This window comes from Vipera berus (genome assembly GCF_964194415.1).
Source record: "Vipera berus genome assembly, chromosome: 3".
In the NCBI taxonomy this organism is placed as follows: Eukaryota; Metazoa; Chordata; class Lepidosauria; order Squamata; family Viperidae; genus Vipera; species Vipera berus.
Genome location: NC_138204.1, coordinates 63966314 through 63994133, shown reverse-complemented (window position 1 = coordinate 63994133; position 27820 = coordinate 63966314).

Genomic DNA, 27820 nt, shown 5'->3' with positions numbered 1-27820 from the left:
TTTTTTCTCTTTCTTGAAGGACACCGATTTAAGATAATGTCTAATTAAGGCAAACATTAAAATGTGGAAAGATGCAGTGTAAAGTAACATTAATACACCATGATATTGATTTTACAGTTAAAACCGCATTTAAAGCTACCAACAATTCATTCCTGGTTCATTTATATTCCAAGATGCCTAAGACATCTTAATGGGGCTTGAATGACATTATTATATGAAAGATTGCTTATACAGGGGCTCTAGACAGAGAGGATGACCAGATGAAATATCCTCCATTGCATTTGTACTCAACTTAATTGGAATCTTTTACATTAAAATTCTATGAAGTACTTTAGGTTTTTCACCTGTCAGAGGTTGTGCACTGAGCATAGCATTCAAATTAGTTTCTTTCTTTTATTTATTTATTACATTTTTGTGCCACCTATCTCCCTTACAAGGTGATTCTCCAGCTAAGTCTATGCAAGAAGAATACCACATAATTTCAATTATAATTAGTTTTGTTAATTGCTAATGCTGCAGTCTTGCTTTATAATATTAAAAGCAAAGCAAATTACAAGCACGGAATGCTAACATAGCTTTCCCCAACTTGGTCCTTTCCAGTTATGGTAGATTACAATTTCCATAATTCCCAATTATCATATTCTAAGAGGTTTGGGAATTATGAAGTTTTTAGGCTAGCACGAAAATAGCTGACTGCCTCAAAAGAGCACGCCTGCAGAGCTGTTCATAGGAAGGAACCCTGCAGATTGCCACTATATCACTTCCCTTCCTCTTTCCTGTCCTCCATTGTCGGTGGGAATTCTCATAGCTATTAGCATGCAGAAGACTGTTACAAGAATGCATTATAAAACCAGTGTCAAGTGAAGTGCTATTTCTAGCAATAAAAAGCTCTTTACCTCAGGCATTCATGTAGAGTCAATCACTGTGTCAAAGGGGCTCTAAAATTAAAGGTTTCATATCCAAGTCACAATTTGTATATACAGTATTTACAATCTCTCCTATGTGCCATTAATAACAACTGGGTTTTTTTGTTTTGTTTTGTTTCGTTCTCACTCCATCAAGATTCCTTGAAATTGTCAGTACTGAATGCAAGCCAGTTATGTATCTATTATGATAGATGTGCAATTCAGAGTCATCTTTCACAGCAGCTGGCAAACTGATTTTTTTCCCTCATATTTATTTTTAAAGTTGAAATTCCAATATATGGCCGTGTTTGGAAATGGGGCCTCTAGGGCACTTCCCAGCTGGTGTTTTTAACTCCATTAGGATCATGATTTCTCTCATGGCTTTGTCAGTTTTCTGCGGCTGAGGTGATTTATACCAGATTCTGCTCTGGGTTATTTTAATCTCTGGAAAGCTGCTACTTTCTTTCTGAAGAACTTTTGGGGCAATCTGTTTGTAGGTACTCTTGCCTCACACCTTCCTTTGTGTTATGTATGCAGGCACCTGCATAGCAACAGCCACCAGGGGGCGTTGGCCTGGACAGTTTCGGCAGGAAACCTAGGGCCAACCCCATTGGCTGTTAGCTTACCTGGCCAGGTATATAAGGAGGCCAGGTAGCCCTCATTCCCCAGTTCACTTCCCCTTCCAATAAAGAGCTGAACTCACACACCGGCTGGCGTCTCTCTTGCGTCGGACCCACTACACAATACTTTGTCTTCTCCCAGGGATCATCTGGAATGTGAATATTGATTGGCTTATGGTATTCCCCAGGGGTCTCCAAACTTTGCCCTTTTATGACTTGTGGGCTTCAATGTGGGATAACTCAAGAGGGACAAGTGAATTGCAAATAGACCTTGTCTTGCTTTAGGCTTGAACCTTTTCAAGTTAGAAGTCCTCGAGGCTGGAGTGAGCTGCAATCCTACTTGTCCCTCTCTTGAATTGTCCCGCAGGAAGTTGTTCCGCAGTGAGTCATCTGTGGCGAGTTGTCCCATTCCATATTAGATAAGGGTGTATAAAGTTGTAGTGATGATCAATCCGTTATGAAATACTGTATCCTTTTTAGTGGAAATGGTAGGGGCAGTAGACATTGTAATCCTCTTGGAGTGTCCAGAAATAACAACAGAGATGGCTACCCCCGTGCTAAGTGATGCTGAGAGAAGAAAGTGGAGGAGACTGATTGACGGTGAACAGTGTGTGCAGCATGTCACTAATGTCCACATCATTCAGGACAGTGTTGTCACAATATTTCACCTTGCCTTTTAGTCTTCTCTCATTCTTCTCTCCTGGTACCAGATGTAGTGTGGGTAGCCACCAGTGTTTTAGACATTTAATTTAAGGTATTTTGATTTGTTCAAAAATAACCAGTAACAATGCAATCTTTCCAATATTTTTTATTGTTGTTGTTTTCTGCAGGACACCTATTTCAGCATAGAAATCTGATTAATTGGGTCAATCACCCTAACAGAGCGAAGATTAAAATTATACTAAATCTTTTATTTAAAATGTTAACAAATAATGTGGCTTTAATGTTGTAAAAAAATCTATTCCCTCCCACCCCAAATCAAGCTGTTTGAGAACAAAGAACAAAGTAAATACAGCTTTAAATCGTTCAGCTTGCATCAGATAACTGAAGTCTGTATAATTGAAGTCCAAGAGCCCACAGTTTGTCAGTGGGTCTCAGTGTCATCTTGATCTGAGATTTACCTCCCAGATTTTGTGAAGAGAATAAATGATTGACTAAACATGTAGGAATTTCAGTTTTGAGAAATAGTATTGAGAACTACACAGATATAGAGTGTCCGTATAGGTATAAAAAATATATTTGTTGTCATTCTAACTTTTTGTCACATTTTAGTTGACTAAAGAAAGCAAACTTAATTCAGATTATCATGGCTAATCTATGATAGGTATGGATGAAATAAGTAATAGGTAAAACAGAGCTAGAATAGCTGAGGACACCTATTCTCAAACTTTATGCCTCTTCTCCTTCTGTTCATCTATTCATCTTTCTCTCTCCCTCCCAAACCTCTTGTTATTACCAAAGATGTGGTTTTTCCTTTCTTGTAAACAGCTTGTCGCACTAAAGGAACGGGTGCATGAAATTAGGCTAAGGAATCCAGGCTATCCACCCTCATAATAAAACTATTCTCCAACTATGACTTTATAATGTATTTTTTCAAGCAAGCAATATCCCTTTTTCTCTCCCATTTTATTATGTTCTTTTATTTATTTATTTTTGTGCAGCTTATCATACAGTTAAGATAATGTCCCTTCAGTATAATGAAATGTGGCAATTTGAGACTTCATTATCCTCAAGTTGGTTTGCTTTTGGAGCCAAGTCTATTTGCATTCGCAGATGGATTTTTGCTGTGAGCTGGCAAGTTTCTCTTCTCCATTTCTCCCTGACACCTCTGCCAGCATTTTTGTCTGCCGTCTATCAGCAGCTTGCTGAATATTGTCCCGGCTTTTCCCAAAGCCATGCTTGCATTTGAGCACACTCACTTAAATATGGATGAGCCTGGATGGCTCGCAATTTGTCTTGTTCATTGTGTGATTATACGCTTGTCATAAACACTGTTTAGAACATAGGCCTGCTGAAATATTGAAGAAGCAGCTTCATTGTTCTAGGCATACTGATTAAAAGCTGTTAATTCCTTAAGACTCTGGGGGCTATGTTTTTTTTAAAGAAGGTTTTGTTTGCAGGGTTAGTTGCAAATACTTTCAGAGACAGGAGAGATCATAACAAAAACTGAAGCTTCAAAATCAGGGGTATTTGCCTTCTTCTGCAATCTTCTTCTCCCATGATAATGACAGCATCAGGATGCTAAGTTGCATTATTTTTGTTGCTAAGTGAGACACTTGTTAAGTGAATTTTGCTCCATTTTACAACTTTTCTTGAAACAGTTGTTAAGTGAATCAGTGCAGTTGTTAAGTTAATAACACAGTTGTTAAGTGAATCTGGGTCCCCCATTGACTTTGTTTATCAGAAGGTCACAAAAAGTGATCACATGACCCCGGGACACTACACCCGTCATATATATATATATATATGAGTCGGTTGCCAAGCATCTGAATTTTGATCACGTGATCATGGGGAAGCTGCAGTAGTCGTAAGTACGAAAAATGGTCATAAGTCACTTTTTTCAATGCTGTTGTAACTTCAAATGGTCACTAAACAAACTGTTATAAGTTGAGGGCTATCTGTACAGTTAGTGTTTCCATTGTAGGATGAGAGTCATGTTAGTCTGGGATAGTGAGAATCAAGTGCAGTCTGGTAGCAGCTCTTCTGACAAAGACATTTTATTAAAAGTTATAAGTTTTTATTAGCTGCAGTAGCCTTGGATAGCCCAGGGCCTCAAGCACTGAAATAATCACAACCAGAATATCACAATTCAGGACTCTGACTTCAGACTTTACGCCAGCAGCCCCTGAGCATCTGACAAAGTATGCTGCAGCCCGCAAAGCTTATTGCTGTTAATAAAATAGGTTCGTAGGGAAAGTTGCTATCTCACTCTCTCTGATTTAAGGCTTCCAGGAGTCTTAAGGGCATTTGTTTGTCCAGCATTCTACTGTGCTGCATACTGCCCAGAAGCTGCTACATCTTGTAAATTCTGTAAAAGAAAATCTGGGCCTCCAATGACAAGAGCAGGTTAATCTGTACGGTTCCTTGCGGGTTTTGGAGAACTGAATTACCCTTGACACATCTCGGGTTTTTCATATCTTGCCAAATGTACCCCCAAAAGGGCTGTTCTTTTACTCCTTACCTTAAAGTTTTTCAGGGTCTTATTGCGAGGTGGCTAACATTATGTTGGTTGTGGCATTCACACTTCCTTTTTTAAAAAAAACATATTCATTTTCCTTTATCAACAAAAATAAAAGAGAAAAAAGAAAAATGAACACCCAACGGCAACAATGAAAATAAAAATAAATCTTGTGTATGAAAACAATAAAAAAAATCTCAGATGTCAGATAGATCTAACATTAAACATAAAAAAATCTACCCCAGCTGGATGCTGAAATTTTTTTTTATTTTTTTTTTAATCCAATATGTTCTCCTCTCCTTGACTAAGGGGTCTATAATCAGTTATATACTTTCCCATCTTTATTAAACAAAAATGCCAAATTAAATAAACAAATATCCCAGATGTGGAAATATCTGTGTAATAATCAAATCGACCCAACATCTAATCACGATATATATGTAAAAGGAAAAAAAAAAACCAACAGTCAACAGGTTCTGGCAATCACACCTTCATTTATTTTATTTTTCTGTTGCAATTTCATATTGTTTCATGCGTATATCAGTTTATTTTATTTTTATTTATTTTAATTCCATTTATATCCCGCCCTTCTCCGAAGACTCAGGGCGGCTTACAAACTTAGCAGTAGCCTTCATTCTATGTATATGCCTGCTTATTAGGGCTTTCACACACACCCCAAGCGGCATTATTACAAAGTCAGCTTAATTGCCCCCAACAATCTGGGTCCTCATTTTACCTACCTCGGAAGGATGGAAGGCTGAGTCAACCTTGAGCCTGGTGTGACTTGAACCTGCACTAATTGCAGGCAGCTGGTGTTACTTAAGGAGGCATTAGCCCACTGCTCCACCAAGGCTTTCTTTCTTTCTTTCTAAGCCGTCTGTTTCATCTGCCTTTTATCTGCCTATTCAGTCGGCAAGCTTTTCTTTTTACAACACTGGGGATCCTGCTATATCTATGTGCATGCAAGTGTATGTGCTGAATTCATGGGTCCTTTATATACAATGGATGTGGTATTTTCATTATCTCAGAGATTGTCCTTCTCTAGCGGGCAATGCTATGAATGCAGCAAGTAACACCAAAGACTTTTGTGATTTTATGTGATACTAGATTCAAAAACTTTACGGATATTCAGATCTTCTCCAGCATATTTTCCATCTAATTACTATAATACAACCAGATCATTTTCCATTTCTCTCCACGTTCTTTCCATATTAAAGGCTCTTTTCCCACCTCTTGTGCATTGTTTATTGTGGACAGTCTATTTATTGTTAAAAGATTTAACAAATAGAAGTTATATTTCTTGACACTTGGATGGCACGCATTCCTATTTGCTGTATTAACTCTGGAATTCTGGAATTGATGTTTTAATGGAGAGAATAATAATAACATTTTAAAAAAACCAAATCAAAGGTTTCAAAATTAAAATATAAAATACAACAAAGTTGGCTTATCTTAGACTTCAGATTTTTGTTTATAGATATTGAATCCCCAAAGCTGAACTGTGATTTTCTTCACTTTTTTAATCAATTCCTTTAAGGATCTTCCAAATATAGTTTGGGCTTCAAGGAGCTCATAATAGATACAGTATAATGGTGTAAGGTCACTGGCCCTTACTTAAATTTGAGATACCATTAAAAGTCTAATCAGGCAACTCAAATGGAGGTTTCTTGAGGAAACAATGCTTTAATTGATTAAATAAAACAGCTGGGTGGCAAACAATCTGGAACACTGGCAGAGTTATGTCCAGAAGTGCCACACTTTAGAAAGTTAGTAGCATTGCTTTATAAACTTTGTTAGCCAATGGAAATCAGACAACAGAGCCATTACATCATAAGGAAGACATCAATCATTCCTGTACACTGCCTTATTCCCTCCTTCAGTACATCCCATCCATGTACATGTTTCCCACGCTTCCATGAAATTTGTCCCTGACGCTGACTACAAAAGCGAGATAGCAATAGTTAGGCTAAACAATTTCTTTTTGTTCCAGTTACAGAACTCTTTAATGGTAAGTGCTTATTAAAAAAAATATCTGAAAAAGAATTGAGGGTATTTCAGACAGAACAGAATAATATTGGATTGTAAAAATAAAACAATTATCTAGAACATTCCTATTCAAAGTCTTCCTTGGCATTTTCAAGTGGCTATAAATTAATAATAATAGAAATAATAATTCCAGATTTTCAGTCTTTCTTTTCATAAAATAGTTCATAATGCAGCTCTGATCTAAACTTAGAAACCAATCTAGCAAATCTCACAAGGATAAAGGAGTAGAAATACTAGAGCGGAAAGATTGAAAATATCAGAAGAAAGTGGTGAGTTTTAAGCAAGTAAGTACTTTATAGCTCTTTCTGACCGAAGGTGTTTGGATCCGAGTGCTGTAACATACTGATGGCTATTAATTATCTAGCTAATAGCAAAACTTTCAATCACTTCTTCTGCGTTCAGAAAAGCTCTTTTAATATAAATTCAGTACAATGTATGTTTGTGTGTGTGTATATGTTCTTTGTTCTTTAGATTTCTGAGCAATTTTTTCTTTGAAATCTTATTATGGTTATATTTTCCCTCCAAACACTCATCATATAGCATAATATTTTAGTTGATCAGGATTAAAAAGAAGTTATCATCTATTCTAGTACCATGGACAGTTCTCTGGTTGGAAGACTTTTTAGTGTAAAACATTTGTGCTTTTGTAAGACTTAGAACTATTAATATATTCCAAGGGATTATGGATATTCATAGCATCATGAATCAGATATTCATAGCTTCATGAGTTAACTTTCTTCCGATTTACATATGTGCTACAACAGAAAACACCAAAAGGTACACCAATGTAGTTCATATGCCAACTAAAGCATGAAGTATGAAATTGCTTTTTTAAAAAGAAAATATAAGATGAGCAAGTTGTTGTGTGCAAGTTCATGGAAAAAAATATACAGTTTCAAATTTAGTTTTTCTTAGCTGAAACTTTGCCAGAAATTTATTTCTTCCCTGGAGAATTATTTCGTAATAGATATCTGAAAGGTTATTTCTCTCTCTCTCTCTCTCTCTCTCTCTCTCTCTCTCTCTCTCTCTCTCTCTCTCTCTCTGTGTGTGTGTGTGTGTGTGTGTGTGTGTGTGTGTGTGTTTCAGGGAGTCTCAGGTGAGTCCAGCAAAGGACTTAGGTATTCTTGCTACTGACTCCTGTAAAATTGCTGATGAAAGTGTTTTCAAGAAAAGTAGCATTAACGGTTTGACCTCCAGCAAGACAAGGCCCTCACTTGTTTTCTCTGCTAGACACTTTCATGGGCAGTAAATGACAAAGGGACAGCATTATGTACAACTAGACAAGCAGGAATTGAAACTGGATGAAGGAATTTGTGATTGTTGGGTCCCTTGCCTGAAATTTGCTCATTGCCTGAAACAAGGGCAAATGCTTCTCCAATACTGATAGAGACAGAACCTTAAAAAAGAGGCCAAAAATGTCTATTAGAATTAGAGAAAGAAATTGAATTTTTGCCTGTGACAAATGCCAGGGAAATCTCTCTTGTTTTTGAGCTTAAAAGTATCTTGAGCGTCAGATAAAGAAACTTGCTAATATGATTCATTTTCCCAATCCTGGCAGATTTGTAGTGCCTTTTATTTATCCTTCAAGCAATGCATGGAGTAAACAGTTTCTTTGGGAAGCTAAATTGAGGACGAATGTTGTTGTTTTATCTGCATACAGAGCAGAAACCAAATAGAAACACAGTAACCTACTTATGGCCTGATGGTATGATAGATATAGGTGATTCTCTATGCAATATCTCATTTTTGGCTTGAGGGAACAGTGATTACCCTTATGCTATGAGCCATCAAATTCTAGCCTTGAGACATCAAAGAATGTTGTGGCAGGATTAACAGTGGTCCATTATATATAATTTAACAACTATCACAGCAGTAATGGAAGAACTTACCAGTTTTATGTAGGGATTGGCAGTCAGTTGCTTCCAGTTATTGTCAACTTCAATTGTCATCATTCAACCATAAAGGCTAGTCAGTGGAAAGATTTTGTGGGATTTGAATTTCCAAATAACTTGAAAGTAGCAGGTTGCCTGTTCTTATCAATGACCACACAGAGAAGTAATACTAAAGCATTGTTTAGTGCTGCCTGTGTACCATTTAATATTATAGTAGCATAATTTAGTGATACATGAACTGTTTTTGTGCATTTGTCTTTTTCTTCTACTTTTTTTCCCTTTACTACTGACAGCAAAGAGGAAACTGAAAGCATTTAAGATATCCTGATGTTTAAACATGCTGAATAAATAATTTTTTCAAGTAACCAGAGTTTACAAAATATACTTCATTTCATCTAAAAATCCAGGCTCAGACTATGCATTCTAATACCGGCTTATAAGAAGCAAAATTTATCCAGCAGGGACAAATGTCAAACTGTGGTTAGCAGAAAAATATCACTAATGCTAATGTGATTACACTGGAGAAGAAAGAGGGAGAGGGCAAACTAATGCACCAAATATTTCTAATTTATTGGTTAAGTGCAAGTGTGGAACATTTCAGACACAGCTGCATGTATCACTGGCTAATAAGTTATTGTCACATGAATGTGTGGATACATGCACTTATTGATATATATATGCATGCTAAACCCCGTTCACACCATATTTATTCTATTCTTGGAAACATGCAACTGACAGCTACAATATTAGTCTTGTGTCCAACCACATTATCAGGAGGAATAGGGACCACAATGGCTCATGAGCCTATGACGCAGAGTCTGAAGATCATTGAGAGATTGACTTGCAAATGTAAGTAGATAAATAGGTACCACTTTGGTAGGAAAAATAACAGGGACGTGAAAGAAGCTCCCCGGGGCATCCCCTGGGCAATGGTGATGTCATGAGCTAAGCCTTTCAACCTGGAAGTGCCTGAGTAGGTGCTTCTGACATGAATGTAGTAGTATCAGGAGGAGGCATTTCAATAAGTCAGCTGTTCCTGATCTGATATTTTCTAGAAATGTGGAATTACAGTTCCTATCAATTGCTTATATGAGAATGATGGGAACTGCAATCCAATACAGATAATTTAATTTAATTTTAATTTAATAACATTTATATACCGCCCTTCTCCCTGAGGACTCAGGGCGGTTCACAGGGCAGAATAAAATAGCAAATACAAACATTAAAAAAAGATTAAACAATTGCCCTAGTTAAAAACAATGGAAATACAGTGCTAAAAACCCCAAGAAAAATTAAAAGACCAAAGATAAAACAACCCCAACAATCCCCATCAGGCTAGGCCAGCTTGTACAAACAGAAATGTCTTAAGATCGCGGCGAAAGGAGCGAAGATCGGGCGCCATCCGGAGCTCTACCGGTAGCTGATTCCACAGCTCCGGAGCGCCCACAGAGAAGGATCTCCCCCTGGGGGCCACCAAACGACATTCTCTGATCGGTGGCACCCTGAGGAGGCCCTCTCTGTGGGAACGCACAGGGCGCAGGGAGCTTGATGCCGGCAGCAGATGTTCCCTGAGGTACTCCGGCCCCATGCCATGGAGTGCTTTAAACACCGTTACCAGTACCTTGAATCTCACCCGGAAGACAACTGGCAACCAATGCAGCTCACGGAGCAGAGGTGTAACGTGGGAGTATCGGGAGACTCCCAACACCACTCTCGCGGCTGCATTCTGTACCAGTTGGAGCTTCCGGGTGGTCCTCAAGGGCAGCCCCATGTAGAGAGCGTTGCAGTAGTCCAGACGAGAGGACACGAGCGCATGAGTGACCGTGCATAGATCATCCCGGCTAAGATAGGGCCGCAACTGACGCACCAGGCGAACCTGTGCGAAGGCCCCCCTAGTCACAGCTCCTATATGGTCTTCCAAGGTGAGCCGTGAATCTAGGAGGACCCCCAGGTTGCGAGCCCTATCTACGGGGGGTAATAGTTCACCCCCCATAGCCAGAGGTGGAATGTCCGAATAAACCCGGGATGAAGGTATGCAAAGCCACTCAGTCTTGTCGGGGTTGAGTTGGAGTCTGTTCCTCCCCATCCAGACCCGAACCGCCTCCAGGCAACGGGACATCACGTTGAGGGCATCACTGGGGTGGTTTGGGGTCGAAAAGAAAAGTTGGGTATCATCAGCATACTGATGATACCCAACTCCAAAGCCACGAATGATCTCACCCAGCGGCTTCATGTAGATGTTGAACAGGAGAGGCGAGAGGACCGACCCCTGAGGAACTCCACAAATGAGAGACCTCGCGGTCGACCTCTGCCCCCCTGCCAACACCGACTGCGAACGTCCCAAGAGATAGGAGGAGAACCACTGTAAAACTGTGCCTCCCACTCCCAATCCCCTGAGACGCCGCAGCAAGATACCATGGTCGATGGTATCGAAAGCCGCCGAGAGGTCTAATAGGACTAGGACAGAGGAATGCCCCCTGTCCCGAGCCCTCCAGAGATCATTCACCAGCGCGACCAATGCCGTCTCCGTGCTGTGCCCGGGCCTGAAACCCGATTGGTACGGGTCTAGATAATCCGCTTCATCCAGGACCAGAGGGAGCTGATGCGCCACCACACTCTCAACAACCTTCGCAAGAAAGCGAAGGTTGGAGACAGGACGAAAGTTGTTCAATACAGCCGGGTCCAGGGCAGGCTTCTTGAGGAGAGGCCTCACCACCGCCTCCTTCAAGACGGCGGGGAAGATACCCTCACTCAAAGAAGCCGATATAACTGCCTGGAACCAGCTGCGTGTCCTCTCCCGGGCTGCATAAACCAGCCAGGAAGGGCACGGGTCCAGTAAACATGTGGTGGTGCTCAGCCTCCCCATGATCCTGTCCACTTCCTCCGGAGTCACAGAATCAAACTCCTCCCAGGTGATATCGACAAGACCACCCGTGTCCTGATCGTCAGACTCTGCCCAGTCAGAGTCCAGACCGGTCCGAATCCGAGCGATTTTGTCCGACAGATGTTGGTTAAACTCCTCGGCACGTCCCTGCAAGGGATCCTCCCTCACCTCCTGATTTAGGAGGGAGCGAGTCACCCTAAACAGGGCAGCCGGGCGATTATCTGCGGACGCAATAAGGGTGGCGAAGTGGTTGGACCTCGCCTCCCTAATTGCAGCGAGATAAGACCTAATATAGGCTCTTAGTCGCAATCGGTCGGGTTCGGATCGGCTGGACCTCCAACCGCTCTCTAGGCCCCGTCTCCGACGCTTCATCTCCCGGAGCTCCGCAGAGAACCATGGAGCTCGGCGGGATCTGCACCGGGTCAGGGGCCGCAGGGGTACAACTCGGTCAAGGGCCTCAGTGGCCGTCCTTTCCCAGGCTTCCACTAAGGCCTCGGCCGAGCTGTGAGCAAGGGAGGCAGGTGGGGACCCCAGCGCCGCCTGGAACCTCTGGGGATCCATTAAGCGTCTGGGGCGGTACCATTTAAGTGGTTCCAAACACCCACGGCGGGGGGTGGCAAAACGGAAGACCAGCCGCAGGAGATGATGATCGGTCCATGACAGGGGCATGATAATTGGAGAGCCCCCACCAAGATCATCTAACCACCGTCCAGATAAGAAAACAAGGTCAAGGGTGTGGCCTCCCTCATGAGTCGGTCCCGAAATTACTTGCGTCAGGTCCATGGCCGTCATGGAAGCCATGAACTCCCGAGCCAACTCAGATGATCCTCCCAGAGATGGTAGGTTGAAGTCCCCCAAAACTATAAGTTTCGGGAACTCAACCACCAGCCCAGAGAGGGCATCGAGCAGCTCAGGCAGGGCTGCTGCTGCGTGACTAGGCGAAAGGTACACCAGCAGCAAGCCCAACTGCGCACCAGGGCCGCATCTCAAAAAGAGAGACTCACACCCGACTATCTGGGGAACGGTGGCCTCCCGCGGACACAAGGTCTCCCTCATAACAACAGCCACTCCCCCACCCCTACCCTGAGCCCGAGGCCGGTGCAGCACCCGGAAACCTGGTGGGCAAAGATCAACCAGAGGAACACCGCCCTCTGGGCCCAACCAGGTTTCCGTGATGCAAGCCAGGTCAGCCTGCTCCCCCTCGACCAAGTCTCGGACGAGAGGGGCCTTGTTAACGACCGACCTGGCATTCAAATACACCAGCCGGAGCTCAGGAGGCTGCACATCCTCACTCCCGGGACCTCGGGGCGGAACCAGAGGGTCGGAGTGCCTCACCGCTTGTAAGCAGTGGAGAGGCCTTCCCTGAGACCGATACGGCCCTCTGTTCCTACACCTGCTGCCATTCCCTATCGTCGTGGGAATGGATAATCCCACGACTGGCCCTGGAGCCCCAGAAGCAGCCGACCCCCGCTCCTCCCCTCCGCGATCAGCCTCAGCACTAGCCTGAACAAAGGTAGTTGGACTGCCCCCCTCGTCCAAACAACCAAGAAAAGAACCCTCCCTCCTCCCTAACCCCCAAAAAATTTTTGACAAAAAACAAATCAAGGACCTCCTATTAGGTTTACGTCGGAGGCCCATAACCGTGCCCGGCCATCTCTCAGGATCCCAATAAATGGGACCTTCCTTGAGATTATACTCGGCTGGAAAGGCGGGCCGCCTCCAGGAAGGGGGAGCACCCCTGAGGGCGAGCAAATCCGTAGAGGAGTACCTAAAACAAGGCATAAAAGCAGTCCAGATATAGGCAGTCCATAGTCAGTTGATTTAAGGAGGAACCAAACAGAGAGCAAATAGATGTCCCGAGCCTCCACCCAGCCACTGCCACTCAGCTGGGTGCCACCCCAGGACAGGCCAACCACCGCCCTCTCACGACAGTTGGAGAGCCTATACCAGGGGGTAAAAGTCCGAAACATCCATCCTGGGTACAGCATGTCCCCTAGAGCTCTCACCTCTAGGGGCAGCAGATGTAAGTTCAGGCCACCCTCTCACTGTGGCCAGTACCCAGGGGACTCTGAATCCTTTGGGGCCGATATGTGAATGGCAATAAGGAACAGTCCGAAAGAAGGGATGAGATAGTGTGTTACATCATCAAAGTCTGCACTACTAGGTGGCCAAATCCTCCGCTGCTCTGTCCTTCGAAAAAGTTGATCATGGCCAGTTCTGCAGTCATTGGGGTCTTCCAAATTATCTAATTCTTTTAGGTCCACAAGTCCAATGGCACCAACCAGAGTCACAACTGGTGCCACGGGAAACATAGATCTTCCAAGGGACCACTGGGCTCCACTGGGATCCACCGGCATTAACCGGCTAGCCCAGGAACCTTCGAGGCCACCAACAGCAGTAAGAGTACCCGGCCATCTAGAAAGAACAAAGTAAGCAGAGGAAGCAATAAGTTGATTACAGCGTCGCCGCTGAGCCGCCAGGGCCACCGCCACCACCGGAGCGTTGCTGCAGACGTCGCCGCCATTGCTGCCGCCGCCAGGACGCTGATGGAGCCGAGAATAATAAGCAGTCGATGGAAAGGGAGGCCTAGAGCGGCCCTGGCGCAACGCCACCGCCGCCGCCATCCCCGTCGCCATCGGAGCGAGCCAAGAACGCCGCCGCCGCCACAGCCAAGGGAGACCAGGCCGACCACAGAAGCGGCCCGAACGGCCCGAAACGCCTCCACCGAAACCGCCAGAAGCGAGGGACCATCCGAGGGCCGGCTCCGCAACCGCCGAGGACGCCCAGCGAACAGTCGATGGAAGGCAGGCCCAGAACAGCCCCGGAGAACGCCGCCGCCGCCGCCGCCGTCCCCGTCGTCCTCGGAACGAACCAACAACGCCGCCGTCGCCACAGCCGAGGGAGAGCCGCGAGAGACCCAGCCGACCACAAGAGCGGCCCGGAACGGCCTGAAACGCCTCCGCCAAGGCCGCCAGCAGCGAGGGACCCCCCGTGGACGCCGGGTCCGCCACCGCCGAGGACGCCGCCGCCGCAACCGCCGGCCGCCAAAACCACCAGGCACCGCAAAAACGGCCCGGAAAACGCCCGAGGGAGCAGGTAGGCGCCGCCAAAATCCAGTCGGAAAAAAACGGCAGAGCTGGCAGCTAACGGAGTCCAAAACCTTCATCCTTCATCCTTCAGCTGCCAAATCAATTGCCCTCACTATCCCCCCAACCCAGAGGGTGTAGACACCCCTGGGGGGCTCCTAGGACGCCTATTTTTCTGGGGCTTGCAGAGCTCACTCTAACAGATAATAGATACAATGTTGAGGAATTGATCTAGATAAATGTGGTTGAAATAACATTTTCCTACCTACTTGCTTTCCCAATTGAGAAATACAGTATACAATCAGATTTTATTCAAATATAGAATATCATTCTTCCCACTTCTGGAAAAGTAAATCTTTTTGTGTGTAGGTACAAGAGTATTTAGACATACTGTTAATCCTGCAGGAAATTCAAGATTGAGAGAAAACTGGATTATAAGGCATAGACATATGTTAATGATACACGATTAGGTTCCACTTTGTTTTACCATGACGAGAGTGAATTTATGCTTTCATTTAAAAATAAATCACTTGCCATTATAGCTACAGGAAATTTGGCTGGAATGAATTTATATGAAAAGAAGAACAAGATATATCAAGGGGAAGACTATTTTATTGAGAAAACAACTGGTATTTTCTAGCTGAGCATGAGACAATGGCATTTTGTTGTTATATTACATATTTTTGGAAAAATAGCCAAGTGTCTAGAAGCTGCTGTTTCTAGATTTCTGGAGTTGAAAGGAATCAAATGTCTTTCAAAAGACTTTTCCCCACTAAAAACAAATCTTTAATTTTAATCTCTTGATTTAAAACTTCTGATTTTAAATGCGTACATCATATTGATTACTTTTCTTAATTAAATTTGAAAACTTACTTTATACGGTATCTTTTATGTCAAGGAAGCCTGACTGTAGCCCTAATTTCCCAAAATCACTAATATTCACCTATAAACCATCTGAACACAATCATTCACCTAAATGAATTTCTAATACATTTTTAAAAATCACCCCAATTCTTTTTTTAAAAAAAGATTTTATTAGTTTTTCTCTTACATACATATATTAATTTTTCAACCAGCACACTGTCTGGATTCAAAAGCTCTAATTCATAATCAATTCGCAATCCTTGGTTCTTTCCTCTAGCCCAGGGGTGTCAAACTCAATTTCATTGAGGGCCGCATCAGCATTGCGGTTGCCCTCAGGGGGCCAGGTGCGTATGGCCAGGGTGGGCGTGGCCTACTGGGTGGGCATGGCTAGAGTGTGTATGGCCTACTGGGTGGGCGTGGCCAGCTCTACATCGTTTGCATCAAGGGTGCCTATGGGGGCCTAGGCAGGAGTGGGACAGATCTGAGGGTCTCTGGGCCAGAGCCAAGGCAGTGGGGGCCGTTTTCTCACTGTTTCCAGGATAGCTTCGCGGGCCACATGAAACCACTTTGCGGGCCGGATCCGGCCCCCGGGCCTTGTGTTTAACATGTCTGCTCTAGCCATTTGTAGAATGAATCCCAGATTTGGTAATATTCTGTTTCTTCTTTATCTTTAAATCTCATAGTTAGTCTGTCCACCTCTGCATATTCTATTCTTGCTGCTGTTGTAATGTGTAGAATCAAATATAAGCTTTGTTTATTAATCTTTTCTGACATTATACCTAATAAGAAAAGTTCAGGTTTAAATTCAACATGTTCTCCCAACATTTTTTCTAACCAATAAATCACCCCAATTCTAATCCACACACTAATTTTTACCACCAACTTTACAGAACTGCAACTGTGACTTTAAATTGTCCCAAAGACCAGGGAAGATATTGATCAATTATCATTTCCAGTCTGAAGACTGGTCCTTACTCCAGCCCTTGTCTGAAACCTATTATATAAATAAGGCTACTAGAATACATGAAAAAAATATCTTGACTCAAACTCACTTGGGCAGATTTTACCATCAGTCTCAAGGAAGACTAATCCTAATAGAAACCAAGAGACCCTGAGTTCTAATTCTGCCTTAGGAGTGAAGCCATCTGGTAACCTTAGGCCAGCCACTCTCTCTCAATCCCTAAGAAGGCAGCAATGGTAAATCAATTCTGAAAAACCTTGCCAAGAAAACCACAGGGCCATTGCAGCCAGTCGTTAGGAGTCAGAATTGTGAAAGTACAATTTTCCTTTCTGGGGGGAATTGAGGATTAGACTTCTGTGAAATATTAATATTATCATATTAACTGTATCTAATTTTAAATAAACTTGTTGAAACCTAAACAAAATATAATTTTTATCCTAGACCCACTCATTCCCTGGTGTGAAACATTACTCACAGGCCCAATTGTCATGGAAAAATTATTTGTCCCTTACAAGAATAGCGGGACTGGGCTTTTCAAGTGAATTAGAATTCATCAAGGTACGTATGTTTGGTGTTCTCTTTCTCCTATGCAATCAAATGGCAATCAGCTGTAATTTAGTGAGAAAAGTGCTTTGGACGAAAATGATTGCAGCTTTCTGTCAGAAGGGCTTCTGCATGGATGGTCTTTCATGAATATGCAGGAACTTCATTAGTAAGTGAGTTTCCTATTTAGGGAGCGCCTTAGTCTTCCTTTTAGTAGCCCAAGCCAGAATGCTGTTTTATATGTACTATCAAATAACCAAAATGAGGAATATTGACTTTAAAATAAGCTAGACAAAAGAGTTCTTTCTGGTATAATAACATCCAGATTTCATATAGATGATGAAACAGAAAGGATCTCGCTATTCTTTTCCTGGTCTTCTTATTCTAAAACTGTTGTACCAAACAAGTGAAGCCAATACAACAAATTTTTCTATTCATGGTTTGAGGGAAGAGCAGTCTTAATGGTATCAACTGGGTGACATTTGGAACTTCAATCTGTGTATCTTCTGAATATGGGTCTGACTGACCAACAGTTCCACCTGGACAATGAGAGGTTTTTCCAGTATATAGAGGAGGTGATTGTTGTTGTTGTTAGCTGCAAAGTCGTGTCCGACTCATCGTGACCTCATGGACAACATTCCTCCAGGCCTTCCTGTCCTCTACCATCTTCTGGAGTCCATTTAAGCTCATGCCTACTGCTTCAGTGACTCCATCCAGCCACCTCATTCTCTGTCGTCCCCTTCTTCTATCTCTCCCAGCATTACGCTCTTCTCCAGTGAGTCCTTCCTTCTCATTAGGTGGCCAAAGTATTTGAGTTTCAACTTCAGGATCTGGCCTTCTAAAGAGCAGTCAGGGTAGATCTCCTCTAGGACTGACCGGTTTGATCGCCTTGCAGTCCAAGGGACTCGCAGGAGTCTTCTCCAGCACCATAGTTCAAAGGCCTCAATTCTTTGGCCCTCAGCCTTTCTTATGGTCCAGCTTTCACTGCCATACATTGCAACTGGGAAGACCATAGCCTTGACTATACGCACTTTTGTTGACAGGGTGATGTCTCTGCTTTTTAGTGTGCTGAGAGGAGGTGATAACAACTGTCTATTTTAACTACCATACACTGCTTGTGGATAAGCCCTTATGTGGATTTTTAACCAAAATACCATGAAAAATGAACCACCTCAGATCAGCCAGTTGTGAACATTTAAAATGGAATCTGTTCTGGAAAATAACATTTATTGATATAAAATACAAAAGTAAATTAAGTCCTTCGGAATATATTGGAAAAACATAAAAACCATTGTCCTGCCTATTTTAACTTGTATTCCTAATCTATCTTTTATGGTAATGTTTTTGATAGGCTGGACTGTTTTTTATCTTTTGTGTAAAGTTAGATGCAAAAAAAGAGTTAAGCATTTCTGCTTTCTCCCTGCTTCTCCTCACTTTCTTGCCATTTTCTCCAATTGATGGTCCAATTGTTTCCTCATCTTTTTTTTCTTGTTTTTTACATGTTAAAATAAGCTCTTTTTTGTTATTTTTGACTTTTGTTGCAAGCCTTAGTTCATTTTGAACCTTAGTTTTCCTGACTTCATCTTTGCAGGTTCGGGTTATTTGCTGATATTCTGCCTTAGTTATGTGGCCTTCTTTCCATTTTTTATACTTGTTTCACAAGCTTCTTGGGATGTTTTCTCCTTGAGGATTCTCATCCATGAATCCTTCACAAGCTCAATCTAAGTTTATTGAAATCAGTTCTCTTAAAGTCCATGATTCTAGTTTGACTTTGTTCTATTGCTTATGCTTGTATAATGTTGAATTCCAACATTCCATGGCCCTCCAAGGTTCCTGTAACTTCAACACCTTCTATCATTTCATCTCTGTTAGTGAGAATTAAGTCCAACATGGCTGACCCTCTAGTTCCCTTCTCTACTTTTTGGGAGACAAAGTTGTCTGCTAGGTTTATCCGGTCATACCATATAATTTGTGCAGTTATTGGAACACATATAGACAGGTACATTTTACAGAAAATTAGAGCCTACATATTTAATAGTTCATAATAGTAATATCTCTCCGAATGCCTCCCATATCCTCCTTCCTTCCTTGGTTTTCCTCACAATTTATTGTTGCTACAATCCCTGCTCTCCATGGTTGGTTACTATTGTAACTCCCTTTTCTATTTCTGTTTTGTTGTCTTCTTAAATTATGGGACAAGCGACAGTTTACATTTGCAAAAAATCAATTAAAACAAATTCTATAACGATTTTGTATCACTGTGGCTCAGTCACTTAATCTGTGACATAAAACATTCCAAGTATTTTTGTCAGTACTTTTTTACAATAGATCTATTTCACACAGTTACTTGTTTTCTGTTAATATCTGAGGATGGGTGATATAAGCTCTTTTCTGTAAAGCTAATTTTGTAGTCAAAAAGAAGCAAGAATCAATACACTCAAACATTTCTAATAGATTAATTTAAAAAGCCAATGGCACAATTGCAAAATTATAAAAATGATATTGTGTACATTCTTATGTAGTAATATCATGGTGTTCAAAAATTAATCAATTAAAAAACAGGCACACAGTGGTTAATTTTTTAATTAGCCCACAACAGTGATTACTTTAGAAAGGTTCTTAGGGATAACATAGTCACTATTTCAAAGCTAATCTTAGGAATCACATAAGTGGAGATTGCAATTATTCTGTTGTGATCCCAGAATAATTATTTTTCAGCATCAGCCATAAATTCTCAAACGGTCATAGATACATTCATATATACTGTACATTTTTTTCTGTCAATGTCAGAGGGTTATTATTCCCCATATTTATTTATTCCTGTTCTAAAGCTACTAAAACCTACCACACCTGACCACATGATACACAAATGACTGCTAAGCATTGGAAAGCAAACATGGATATCAAATGGATTGAGTTCCAATTGTATTTTAAAGTTTTCCTGATCTCCACAAGTGAAGCTCACCGAGTAGAATAATGCATTACAACTCTAGATAAATGGTGTACATATTTGGAAGCTGAAGTCTGAACAACACTTTTCAAAGGTATGTGTAATGGTCTCCTTGGATAACCACTGCACTACCTCAGAAAGTTAACCATACAAGCATGCTGAATGTGTCAAAAGGAGTGGTGGGAATCTAGCCTTGGTGGAGCAGTGGGCTAATGCCTCCTTAAGTAACACCAGCTGCCTGCAATTAGTGCAGGTTCGCATCCCACCAGGCTCAAGGTTGACTCAGCCTTCCATCCTTCCGAGGTAGGTAAAATGAGGACCCAGATTGTTGGGGGCAATTAAGCTGACTTTGTAATAATGCCGCTTGGTGTGTGTGTGAAAGCCCTAATAAGCAGGCATATACATAGAATGAAGGCTACTGCTAAGCTTGTAAGCCGCCCTGAGTCTTCGGAGAAGGGCGGGATATAAATGGAATTAAAATAAAATAAAAATAAAATAAATAAAACTTTCCCTCAGAGTCATACTCAACATGTGTCCTTCGGGAGAAGGGCGGTATAAAAATTTAATAAATATAAATTTAATAAATATATATGTGGCTCTCTTTCAGATACTGTTGTGAACACAGTATTCACACAGGCCTCTGTGAGGTTCATTAAGATACAGACAATATTTATATCAAGGCCGTGTTAACATATGTGAATTGGATATGTTATGCATAAATAAATTTTGGGGTGGGGAGGGGTCTGTCATGGTTTCTTTTCTTGCTAAATCTGAAAGATAAGAACAATTTTTGCAGAATGGATGATTGTGTTTGATTCAGCCACTAGTACAATTAAAAACTCTAGCCACCATTTGTTGGACAGTACCTTTTATAGGCATAATTAACTGTATTAAAGCATTCTGTTTATAATTTAATCTTACTGAAATTATAAGTCTGTGAGCTCTCAGATAATAAAGTAATGGTGAGAAAAGGTGGAAGAGGCTTTATAAACATGACTGTTGCTTTGCAACTTCCTGGTCAATTCTTTGTCCCATCAATGTCCCCACAGTGATGGGGTCATTTATTGACCATTAAGTGTGGTACGATGGGGGTCATTTTTATATCACCACTGTTGAATATTTTATGCACTTTCATTTCTTTGTTTGCTGGCCTCATTATAAATATATGTGCTACAACTTTGTGTTGTGTGGGAGTTTGAAAAAGGAATTGGCTATAAAAGCCTTATTTCCATTCTCTTAGATGTTGTGTGGGTTGGAGAGAGGAAACAAGCAAATAGTAGTCATCATTATTCTAACAAAGACAAATTTATAAGTCATAAACCTTGAACTAAAACGCTATAAGTTCTGTGTTGGGAGCTTGCAATGTGTGATTTTATCCAGTGATTCATTTTTGATAGTTTTGTTCCTTTTAACCACTCCAATTAATATGACATGTATTCTTCAGTATTCTTCTGAACTTTAGACTCAATTACAGTGGGGATTGGATGAAACAGTACTTTGCTGGCATGACATTAAAACCAAATTAGATCACAATTCATATCCACTCAACTTTGTTATCAAAAACAAGAGCCTAGAAAATATATTAATTAGGTAGTATGCATAGCTGATTGAAGCTCAGTTAAGCTTGCATGAAGGGTATGTCTCATTTTCAGTTTTCAGACAAAAGAAGTTGACAAACGCGCCATGCTTCACTGGGCACAGTGAAGAAATAAAATTGTTTAACAAGAATATCATCAGATGGGCCATGTTGCCAATGACTTCTTAATACTGTACTAAATCCAGATTAGGGATCTAATTTCCTGCTTTCTATGATCATGGTTATAACCAATTATACCCTGGAGATTATATCCTCAAACTTTTTATTAACAAATTATTGTTCTGAAGGGGGTTTGCTATTTACTTGCTAAAATATAATAGTAGTAAATTAATATATAGTATCACTCAAAGTAACATCAGGATGAATATTGACTCATAATGTTCACAACCTTCATTATCCAGTAGTGCTCAAAGTATGGAAAAGAATAAAGATGAGTTTAAATTGTTGCCATAGGAAAGCAAATATGATTTAATAGGTATAACTGAGACCTGGTGAATAATTCTCTTGACTGAAACTCAGCAGTTGAAGGATACAATTTGTTTAAAAGAGGCAGAAATAATAGAAGAGAAAGAAGAATTCCACTAAATTTTAAGAAGCATTCACAGCATCCCTGAAATCCAGGGAGTTCAGTCTGTGGCACTGTTGAGAGTATCTTAGGTAAAGCAATTAGAATAAAAACTAAAAATACCACTATTCATGTTCATGACTGATCACCCAACCAAGAAGAAAATGTGGATGACATTTTGTACAAGCAATCTGTAATTCATCCAAAGTGATATGAAATAAGAGCATGTGAAGGAAAGACTCAAGGCTGACGGTGTGTGTTTTTCTTCCTTATGGTTTTGAGTTCCCTGGGACTTTCATAATTTATTGTTGATATTGTTTCATAATTTATATGTCAATTTAAATACCCCATGTTGAGGTCCATCACAATTAGCAAGCGGTTCATTAAAAATGAATGCTTACCTACTGATCTTTATGTATATGTGCTATCTCAAACAGATAGCTTCCTGTAAATTGTTTGGCAAATATTATTTCTTTTTAGATTTATATTCTACTTTTCTTTCTAGGCAGCCTACACTGTATTTTCTCTACTGATTTTTTTTCTCACAACCACCACCTTGTGAAATAATTTGGGTTCAGAGAAATTGACTGGCTTAAATTGAGTGACTACTCAGCGAACTTCCTTTTCTAACAGAGGATTTGAACCTACATCTCCCTGGCCTTAACTTGGAACCGGGCAATTAACTAACCCAGGGGTGGGAAATAATGGCCCATTTACAACATGTGGACTTCAACTCCCAGAATTTTTGAGCCAACCTGGCTAGCTAAGAAATTCTGGGAATTGATATCCACAGGTCGTAAAGGGTCCATAGTTGCCAATTAACCACTACACTATACTGGTGTATTATATTCAAATACAGAGTATGCAGAGCACTTTGACTTAAGAGAATCATAGGAAGAAAAGACATTAATATGATATTAGTTATATTGCAAGCTAGTCAAATGCATATTATGAGCAGAGGAATTGAAAACTTCACTGCCGATTATTTATTTATTTATAAATAATTCATTCATTCATTTATAGAATTTAAGTAGTTTCTTATCCCATATAATGATCCTAGACTGATAAAATTTGATAAAAATAGGAATAAAAACAAAACCAACATGCCCACCAGGTATCAGTTGAATGAAGGTGTGCCTTATTTCTCTTTTGAGTGTGAAAAGTCCAATTCCTGGACATTTAAACAGTTACTTTTTCATAAAACTATGTGTGGTTGATCATTTCCCCCCCCCCACACACACACACACTTTGGAAGCATATTTCAAACTAATTCAGGTTGTTCTTTTATTTTAGTTAAGATTGCCAGGATTTTGGAATTGTTGTTGTTGTTAGTTGAGAAGTCGTGTCCGACCCATCACGACCCCATGGACAATGTTCCTCCAGGCCTTCCTGTCCTCTACCATCTTCTGGAGTCCATTTAAGCTCATGCCTACTGCTTCAGTGACTCCATCCAGCCACCTCATTCTCTGTCGTCCCCTTCTTCTCTTGCCTTCAATCTTTCCCAGCATTAGGCTCTTCTCCAGTGAGTCCTTCCTTCTCATTAGGTGGCCAAAGTATTTGAGTTTCAACTTCATGATCTGGCCTTCTAAAGAGCAGTCAGGGTTGATCTCCTCTAGGACTGACCGGTTTGATCACCTTGCAGTCCAGGGGACTTGCAGGAGTCTTCTCAATTCTTTGGCGCTCAGCCTTTCTTATGATCCAACTTTCACAGCCATACATTGCAACTGGGAAAGCCATTGCCTTGACTATATGCACTTTTGTTGGCAGGGTGATGTCTTTGCTTTTTAGTATGCTGTCTAGATTTGCCATGGCTTTCCTCCCCAGGAGCAAGCGTCTTTTAATTTCTTGGCTGCAGTCCCCATCTCGGTGACCTTGGAGCACAGGAAAATAAAATCTGTCATTACCTTCATTCCTTCCCCATCTATTTGCCAGGAATTGAGAGGGCCAGATACCATGATCTTAGTTTTCTTAAGTTTCAAGCCAACGTTTGCACTCTCCTTCTTCACCCACATCAAGAGGCTCTTTAGTACCTCTTCACTTTCAGCCATTAGAGTGGTATCATCTGCATATCTTAGGTTGTTGATATTTCTCCTGGCAATCTTAATTCCAACTTTTGATTCATCTAGCCCTACATTTTGATTTGGGAATAGGCATTTCCTATTGATCATAGATTCGTGGCTCCTTTTATGGACTTTTGCCCAAAAATTTATCTAAAAGATTCAATAATACAGTAGATAGAAGGGTTGAAATCAAAACCAAGCAGAATTCCTAATTCATTTTAACTATTTACATGGCTTGTAACACTCAGCTACTTAGCATATCTTTGGTTGTTTATCCTGAGGTCCAGATTGGTCCACCTGGTGCTTTTCCACAGCATGGATCTACAGTTTGTTAGTGTACTGTTTTGTCTTGTATAGTGGTTTATTTCTCTTGAGAGCACCAACAAAAATCAATGAAATCTCTATAACTTTGCAGAGACATGGTGCAATATTAAATGCAGCCCTGAGATCACTTAGTGGGGGGTATGCTTCAGAAGAGGAAAAAAATTATAATTAATTGCTCAGAGAAAAAATATTAGCTTTTCTAGGGTTACCTCCACTTCTCAGCTCACCTTCACCTCTGCAAGGCAGAAGGCAGTACATATGAGCTTGATTAAACTCAAATTAGTGTTTAATTAACAAAGGGCAAGTATCAATAAGCAGCATCTTGAATGTCAAAGGTAATATGGAACTAGTGACTCTCATTTAATACAATGGAGTTTCTGATCAAAGCCACAGTACATAAATAAGGTCTAAAACTGATTAAAATGGAAAAATAGCAACAAGGAGGAATGGATAATGAGCAGAACAGAGTAAGGGACCTTGGAGGTCTTCCAGTCTAACCCCCTGCTCAAGCAGAAGACCCTGTCCCATTTCAGACAAATGGTTGTCCAATCTCTTAAAAACCTTCAGTGTTGGAGCGCCCAAAACTTCTGAAGTCACTTGCTAGCTATTTGCTAAGCTTATTTGTAAAGGACTAATCTAGTTTTAGTATCTTCAAAAATTTGCAAATGCAGTACTGTATGTAAGAACTTCTACTTTAGACTCCATGTTTAGCCTTACTGTTGCTATCTATGGAACTTTGCTTCATATTACCAGTTTACACTGGATGTACAGACTGAGCTAGTAGGAGAATATGTACAGTACCAAACAAACTTAAAAAAAACCCCACCTTGTGCATTACACTTACCAGTAGTCAGTGTTTTATTAATAAATGCCATAAAACCTCATATCTACTGATACCATGTTAACATTTTTTTAAGGACATGATTTATTTATTTATTTATTTATTTATTTATTTATTTATTTATTTGTTTGTTTGTTTTTATATACCGCCCTTCTCCCGAGGGACTCGGGGCGGTGTACAGAGTAAGGTAGGTATACAGTTGAACAATAGTAAAAACAATAGTAAAAAACAACTGAGACCCCAAGAGCTATCAGGCCAGGCGATTCCAGTTTTTTAAATCCATGTTTGGAATATTCCAGAAGTGTCCTATTTCTTGGTAAGATAGAAAAATGTGGGATAGACAGCATCACCACCAGATGGATTTGTAAGTGACTGACAAACCACATTAAAGATATAGTCCTTAATGGAACTACATCTACATGCAAAGAAATAAGCAGTGGAGTAGCTCAAGGTTCCGTTTTAGGCCCAGTACTCTTCAATATCTTCATAAATGATTTAGATGAAGGAATAGAAGGGGAACTCATCAAATCTGTGGATGACACCAAGCTGGCAGGAGTAGCCAACACCCCAGAAGATAGGCTCAAGATCCAGATGGCTCTTGACATACTTGAATACTGGGCCCTATCTAACAAAATGAAATGCCACGTAGAGAAAAGCAAGATTTTACACTTAGGCAAGAAAAACCAAATGTACAGATACAGGTTAGGTGAAACTTGGCTCAATAGCAATAACTGTGAGAGGGATCTTGGAGTCCTAGTGGACAATCACTTAATTATGAGCCAGCAGTGTGATGCGGCTGCCAAAAAAGCCAGGCCGAATGAACAGAGGGATAGAATCAAGATAACATGAAGGGTTGGTACCACTTTATAAGACCTTGGTAAGACCACATTTGGAATACTGCAACCAGTTTGGGTCACCACAATATAAAAAAAGATGTTGAAACTCTGGAAAGAGTGTAGAGAAATAAAGATGGTTAGGGGGTTAGAGGTTAAGAAGAATGGTTGCAGGAATTGGGTGTGTCTAGTGAAAAGAAGGACCTGGGGTGACATGACAGCAGTGTTCCAATATTTGAGGGGCTGCCACAAAGAAGAGAGGGTCAATCTATTTTCCAAAGCACCAGAAGGCAAGATAAGAAGCAATGAATGGAAACTAATTAAGCAGAGAAGAAACCTAGAACTAAGGAGAAATTTCCTGACAGTGAGAATAATAAACCAGTGGGATGGCTTGTCTTTAGAAGCTGTGGGTATTTTATCACTGTTGTGGGTATTGCAGCTGAACAGACACAAACACAAAAGTTATCTGTCTATATTTACTGTTATTACTGTGCTGCAAAAATGAACGATCTAGTGAATTTTCTCTTCTTTCTTGCTTTCAGATATGAGTTCTTCTTTTTCTCCAGCATGGCTAGGACTTTGGTTATTTTGATTGTTTACAGCGTGGGTTAGAAAAATTGTAACTAGAATTGTTAGAATGTTTATTAAAGGTCATTACGCAATCCCATGACTGGATTGATTTAATCATTTTATTTGATCATCCCCTTTTGGAATCTCTAGTAGCGTTCAGCCCCTTCTCATTTGGTCTCCTCAGAATCTCAGCAGCATTACATTGGAGATCACTTAGTGATGCATAGTATAACAGGCAGCATGTAAACATTTGAAAAACATGTTATTAATTGAATTCTTAAAATGGTTACTGTATTCTGCCTGCCAACTTGAGTTTTTAAAATCTGTGCAAAGAAGTCATTGTCTAAAGCTGAGATGCATACTGAATATTGATATGTGTACAAATAATTTGTGAAATCAGTCATTGGGCACATCCACACAGCTAGCTTAACATGGTTTGCCCCAGTCTGTGAGGTGGCACAATGTATGCCAGCCTGAATTTGCTCTGCTTACATAGACCATCTTTATTCTGCCTTGGTAAAAGATGAGTCAGAGAGTAGATTTAAAACTGGAGCGGATACAGACACAGACAGCAAATACTTAAACAAATGAGGGATTTTATTCTGGTCAATTATGCTAATACTCTATGCAAGTGAAAACATTATTTATAAAACCAGTATGTACAAGATGCTATAAGAAATATAAGAAATCAAGTCTTAGCTACTTAATTTTCCTACCTGATTTTATTGTACCATTTGTTTATTATATCACCATTTTATGAATGTTTTTTGTATTTTTGCTGCAAGTCAGTGCTGACTCTTGGAAACTACCTGGACAAGTCCCTGCAGTTTTCCTGACAAGATTTGGAAGTGGTTTGACATTGCCTCCTTCCTAGACAGTGACCGATCCAAAGTCACTGAAATGGCTTAATGGCTAAGGCAGGACTAGAACTCGCAATTTCCAGGTTTCCAGCTTATGTCTTAACCACTACATCAAAAGTGGCTCTTAGTTTAATGTATAGGTAAGCCTCATTTAGTGACTGTTTCAGTTAGCAATTGCTTTGCTTAACAACTGAATTGCCATTCCCAATTCTGCTTGCTAAATAAGGACTATTTGTACTCA